Below are 7,133 nucleotides of genomic sequence, written 5' to 3' on the forward strand. Positions count from 1 at the left end.
AAAAAAAAAAAAAGGAATTACAACCAAAAAAATTTGCTTAGTTTTATCATAATGTAATTTATTTCAAAACTTGCCCCACATTTCCACTTTTTTTTAAATAAATACATCGGTGAATAACCAAGAAAAATGAATCTTAAACAGATCCCAAAATAAGAGAGAGCAACAAAGAAATGCCAAAAATAGATCAGTCAGCAGCTATGAAACTATGTACCAGATTCTGATCAATAACATTGATTACAACAGAATGAAGATCATTATTGTTCTGGAGATCCACATCCATGCCTGTTCTCTCTGTATTGCTCTCTGGTGATCAGCTGACTCGGGTGTCTCCTCATTCTGACTGACTGAACACACCTGATGCAGGTAATCTACAGAAACAGTGCAGGGAGGGCTTTAAACTGGCTCAACGTCAACACTAGCTCAGTTATAACCCGACAACAGTAACTATGAACAGATACATTAAAAGGAGGATGACAGCCAGGAGCTGTGATGCATCAATGCCCCGTATCATGTACACTTCATTTCTTGAGAGGAAACTTGTCGGGTCAAATGGACCCATTCGCCCACCTCTGGCCTCTGGTTTTGAGGGCTCTTCCAGAAACAAGCAGCATGGAAAGCTTAAATATTGCCAGCAGTGTCAAAAGTGCACTAAAATAATGAAAGACAAGCTAATAAGAATCAATCTTTATTTGTAAACAGTGATGCTGTAGATCCCAAACATGTTCTTCACTTCTGACAGGTGAGTGGAATGGACTGTCGCTGATGACACAGAGCAAAACGCCCCACTCCCCCTTTACCATGATGAACGGATTAACACCCATTCTCCTAAACACATTAGAAGATTAAACAACTTTACGGTTAAATCAAATCAGCTGCATGAAGTCTCCTCTGATAGATTATTCCTGTTGTCAATCCACTTTGAAATAAGCACTAATTAAAGCAGTAGATGCTAAAATCAAGAGGAAACCACACAAAAATAAAGTTTGATTTTTGTAAACTAGAACAAAAGGATTCAGCTTCGTAGAAAGTCAAACAAACCTCAGACAAAAACAGGATTCTGGAGTTCCTGTGTGAACAGAACTGTGCTGACAGCAGCATAATCCCCGTCAACCTGTTTTAACATGTAACCTCAACTATGTGAAAAGCACCCCCTCATTTAAAACAAACACAAAAAAATAGACTTTTGTTGTAAATCGTGTTCATTTGGTTGGAAGTGCAATTAAAAAATAGATATTTTCAAATGATTTTTTAATCTAATTTAACCAAACATGCATTACATCTGCCAGCAGGAGACCTCCTGGTCCTTTCATTAAGCAGATATCCAGAATAAATAAAAAGAAAATTAACAGAAGAAAAACAAAAAGAAGAAAAAGATCCTAAAGACAGGCGGCGAGTCTCTTCTCCAAATCTCTGCATCTGAACCATCAGCAGGTGACTGTAATGACAGGTCATGGAGTCTGACTCGGTCTGAGCGTCGAGAATAATCCGCAACACATCTGGTTAGCAAATTAAAAAAAAAAGAGCTGGTCCTGTAATTACAGAGCTCTGCAACAGAGGCTTCTGAGGAAGAGGGACGACTCTCTTTCTGCCTTCAGCAAATTGCAGGATGTTTGAAATCCGAGCCCGGCTCGCTGCTCGCTGTGATGATAAGGCAAGTTTGGTAGCCGGCTTGAAGGAGATGACGAGCGAGAGGCTGCTCAGACGGTGGGGGGGCGGGTCCTTCACTGCTCCCCCCAGGTCACAGAGAGATGAAGTCGGGTTATGTTTGATAATCTGCTCTTACACCTTTGATTATTATCAGAGCGTTCGTCTCATTCAGGGTAAAAATCCTTCTGCTTGTCTTCATTTACTACACTGACTAGAGCCGTAAGATGGGAGGGAAACTAGCTATGTGGATCTTAGATGATGGGACTTGTGACACATTAACAAGTTACAAGCAAACAAAAAAAATACTAATACACCAAATGACCTTTGTCTACATAGGAGGTGGACATCTAACCAAAAAAGGGCTCCATCTGATTGGTCAAAGGCACATAGGCCTCCATCTGATTGGTCGACTGTGTTATGAGTTCTTATTGATTCGTAATTATTTTGAGCTGCCATGAAACTGCTTTAGCAGGTTTGTAAATATTTAAGGGAACCGTTTATCAGAGTTGACTTCATCTACACATAGATATTACAGGCTGATATTGGAAGAAAAAAAAAAAGACGATACATTTTCGATTTACTGTGCAGGCCTAGTAATACTATAATACCCAGAATGCTCTCTGCCATATGAACGCGTCATTTTACTCTACACAGTTATTAGGATCACCAGAGATGTATCACTGTCAGATAGAAGACGCTTAGAACAAATTCAAGGTTGGTTTTTTTTCTCATTTAAAAGGAGAAAAAAAATATCTTCTCCAAAAACGTATCCTAAAGTACAGCCCAAAATACTGAATCTGTTGACTAGGCTTACAATTTGACCAAATTCAATAAAATGTTGATTCACCTGTCGGGGTTTAACTTCAACCCATTTCTGTTTTAATGTGAAAACCGTTTTCACATAAATACTGATTTATCCATAAAAAAGGGATTTTTAAACATTAAAATCTAATTAAAAAGACCCCCCCCCCCAAAAAAAAAAAAAAAAAACTGCCTTAAAGAATGTTTTTAATTAATTTAATGACATTTTATAGAATTTTTTTAAGGAGGGATTATTTGAAAACATTTTTTGTCTTGGCATAAGCTAGTTTATTGTTTAGTTAAAATTTGTTCTTGTCATTAAAAAAAAAAACAAGCCAAACACAGACTAAAGTTCATGCTTTTGGGTTCTGTGTAAAAATAAATAAATAAATAAATCAAAGCTTTCTTACTCTAATAACATGAAAATGTTGAAAGATTGAGACAGTTTCCTCTCAACTAATCAGATTTTTTGCATTTTAAACGTCTACTTATAACAAATCTCTCATGATGGAGGACACATGTAAAGAAAATTAAGATTAAAATTGCATTTCTGAGTATTTATTTATTCAAATTAATATAAATCAGGAGCAGACGAAAAAATGTCAATTGAAAAAGAGTGTATTTGTTACAAAGAAAAGACGCTGGAGGGCTACAAGCTTCCTGTTCTGCTCCATTCTGATACCTCCACTTGCAGTTGCAGACAAATAGATCCATGTACGTCGACGTGTTTTCCTCGTCTGACTCAAAGCTGTACAGCTGGAAAGCTCCAATATTGCTCTCCATTTTTGTTGCACTGAAAATGTTAGGTTGGGAGGGGCTGTAAGCTAGTGGTAGAGAGTGTAAACAGAGAGCTCTCGGTTACGGGTAAAGAGAGGGTGAAAGGTTGTTCCACGCCAACACTCTGACATAATTCAGAGGTAAATTTCTAATGAGCTCCTGCCGCTCTGCAGAGACTATGTCCTAGAAGAATTTTTTTATTATTATTATTTTGGTTAAAAACTGCAAAAATTATAAAGGAAAGACCACTGGAAATGCTTTTAAAATAGATCAAAGGATGATCGGAGTGGGACTTTAGACTAGAACTCTTCATCTCCACCAGAAGGACAAATCAAGTCAGTTTCCAAGCACACCTGCCTTCTAACCCAAATGCCCTACAGGTGTGTAACCGCAACACAAAGACCGCAACAATCCAAACTAAGCAGCGACGAGACGCACTTTCAACTAGACCGCTAGAACACGGTGAAATGCACCATGGGAGGCGACAAGAGCAAACGCAGGTGTGAGTCGAGGGTTACAAAGACACAGGAGGCAGCATGGTTCTTGTTTTCATTGCATGAAGCTGACTGATGGAAACATTTGCCTCCTTGAACACCTGAGGTGTCTCTGGTGATGCTTAAACACAAAATCGTTAACACAATCAACATAATTACGTTGATCGTGTTTACAATTTTAAAAAATACAGTAAACAAAGAACATAAATATTGAAGCTCTGGTGTTAAAGGGTTAAATGCTGAAAAAAGTCCAATTTCAGTCAAGTTTCTATTTATCAACTAATGTCAATAAAAAAGAAGAAGTAGCTGTTGGTTTTTTACTTGTGAATTTATAATTTGAAAAAGTCTGAAAAATTACAAAAACAGTTTACAATTTTTAAAAGAACATAAAGTCTTTCTGAACTAAGCATCACTCCATCGATAAAGGAAGACCTCTCCAAGTGGTCTTTATCATCTGCTCTGCTGATAACTCCAAAACAGATTAGACAGGAGAGGAATGCCGGCCGTCGTTTGCAGAATTTAAAATCCCAGCTATCAGCACCCATTTATTCTCAGTCACTCCTGGCTATCTCCCCTTTTGCCTCATTCTGACAGTGAGCAGACTACTGTAAACTGCCAGAGTTTCTCACAGATAACGGTGCACTGAGGTGCCGAGATTAAACTGGAAACCGTCCTTCCTCCTGGCTTCATTACCAACCCGTGTTGCAGAAACAAACGTCCCCAAATCCCTCTGTTTCCAGACTCAGATCTGAGCCGCTGCTGGGAAAAATAAACACTCTGCGGCTACAAAGTAGGCTTGACGGTAGCGGATAATGTAAAGTGTTTTTGAGGTGGACCGCACAGCTTTGTGTAGCATCACACAGCAGCACATGCCTGAGGATTAACTTTGGGCCCTGGCCTGTCTGTACCATGAGGCTGCAGGGGGCCGGCTGCTATTGTCAGAACGGTGACACAAAACTCCTCCCGACCGTGTGCCTTTCTGAACAACGCGTGGCCACAAAACGGACAGCTTCTGGTCTTTGAATCCATGGATTTTTGTTCCTGCAAAAAAAAAAAAAAAAACATACTCCATGCTTTCATGTAGTGCTGCCACAAACGATTATTTTAGTAGTCGACTAATCGCCGATTATTTTTACCGATTAGTCGACTAATCAGGTCATGCGCAAAGTGGATGTAAAGCACATATCTTAGTCATCATTAGCTTTAAACTAACTAGATATATTCATACACTGTAAGCTGAATTTGGCAGCTGAAGATGCTAGTTATGATAGCTGAAGATGCTGAAATTGATATCTGAAAACGCTGAAGCTGATAGCCAGCTAAAATATTAGTTAAATGTCAAATTAGCCTAAGAATAAAGCCGAAGTTAGGCAAAATAGGTAGGATGTAGCTGAAATATTAGCTAAACTCTAAAATAGCCTAAAAAACTAAAAAAAGGAAAGCTTAAGTTAGCCAAAATAGCTAGCATGCAGCTGAAATATTAGCTAAACTCCAAAATAGCCTAAAAAAACTTCAATAAATGCCAAAATAGTCCAAAAAGCTAGCAGCATGCCATAATAACTTAACTTTATTACACTCAGATTCTATATAATATAAAGTAACGACTAATTGACAATTACATTAGTCGTCCACTATTTTAATCTAACTAATCGTATACTTTCATGACTTTTTCTATGAAAAAAAATATATCTGAACTTGTCAAAAAAGTAACGTGAGGCGGCATCAACATATTTTTCTTTCTAAGTTAAAAAAGAAACAAAACGATAAAAATGATGCAGATTTGCTAAAAGCAGGAACTATCGGTGACCTATTAAGTTCAAAAAGAGTTAATAAAAGGAAATGCTAAATGTTGGGGGGGGGGGTCGCAGGGCTATGAGGCCAAAGCCCCCCTCGTCTAATGGGCTGCTCAAGAAAGAGGAGCTTTGTTCGTTGCAGCAAAAGCAGGTTCCTCTTTAATGACTTCATGTGCATGCCGATCTCTTACACAATCCCACCATGCAGCCGCGACGCACGGTCGGCGGCGTGGCGTGCAGGGTGACTCATCCTACTGGAAAACACGAAACGCTTCCGACTTCAGCAGGTGTCAGGCTGAATGGAGCCCTCGCCGTCAGTGACATGCTCATCCTTTTCTGCAATAGTTGCTTGATTTAAGGAAAAGTTTATATATAGGTGATCGATATCGCGATGACGATGTGACTTACGATACGTAAACAAACAGCAAAAGATTTTTTCCATTTCGCTCTAACAGTTTTGTTTGAATAAAAGTCAACATAATTTACATTCTACTCCAAAATGCCAAATTTCTCCACTCCGATCATCGTTTGATCTCTTTTAAAACTGTTCCCAGTCATCTTTTAATTATGATTAGCGTCTGCCAAGAGTTCAGATGACATTCCTCTCTGAGTGGGCGGGGCTGTTGACGCTGAGCAACCCCGTCCCCTCTTCCCGTCACCATTGCTTGGAGCAAGGAGCTTGTGGCCCAAAGCATTGAGGTATTTTTCAAATGGCATTTTTTTGTGAATCACGAGCAGACACTCCTCTGAAATGTAATGTTAAGCTTCATTTTCTTTATACATGTCCACCATCATCAGAAAAATACCACAAGAACATGTTAAAAAACACCATTTTCACCAGATTTTGAAAGGTGACCAATGGAAAAGGTCTCTCTGAGATTACATACCCTTCACAATGCAAGTTCAAGCTGACACATCCAATAAGAAGTCTATGTAGATAGGAGTGACTGCTAAAAGCACGTTCTAGAATCAGTGTTTAATGAATTTTTGAATGACCATCAAATACCTTGTGTGTGTATCTCGAGAACAAAAGTTCTAAAGAAGTTTAAGTTTCAGACAAAAGCATTCAAGAGAAAAGATGACCAACCACCCAAAGACTCCGTAAGGTAATACTGGCATCCAAAGGTTTAAAATGTCAGAAACCTGCTTCATGAACGTCTTACAGATGTGACAGCTCCTGTTCTGAGGCCATTATCTTCTACCAGCATTCAAATCTGAACTTTTCCATCTCGTGCACTGCCGCGCTGTGCTCCCAGGTCTGCGATATCGCTCCAAAACACCCCAAATGCGATCCAGAACTGAAGCCAGCCCTTTAGAAAAGCAGACAGCGGGCCTGTGGGGTGTCAGGTGTCAACAGCGAGCAGTTGCTGGAGTCTGGCCTCAAGACGCCTCTCATGCTAACAGCAGCTGTGTCTTCTCAGACCTCACATTCCTGCGGGACAGAGCCACTCTGCTCTCATCACCTGTGCTGATCTGAGAGTGCGATGAGAAAGTGGTCACTCTGGCCCGTTTGAGGTCAGACTTGAGTGTAAAGAAGATGAGAACCAACAAAAAAAGCATCCAATTGGCTCTAGAAGGCTGTGCCGTTTCCTGTTATCGCAATAAAACCTGGATAAATTGA

At 39.5% G+C, this 7,133-nt stretch overlaps 1 protein-coding gene across 8 annotated transcripts in view; it reads right to left on the reverse strand.

Moving 5' to 3' along the window:
* The window catches only part of myo9aa (myosin IXAa), a 105,248-nt gene that overhangs the window by 96,786 nt on the left and 1,329 nt on the right, over positions 1–7,133 (reverse strand). The gene's annotated exons all lie outside the window — the stretch shown is intronic.

This window comes from Oryzias melastigma, linkage group LG3 (genome assembly GCF_002922805.2).
Source record: "Oryzias melastigma strain HK-1 linkage group LG3, ASM292280v2, whole genome shotgun sequence".
Classification (NCBI taxonomy): Eukaryota; Metazoa; Chordata; class Actinopteri; order Beloniformes; family Adrianichthyidae; genus Oryzias; species Oryzias melastigma.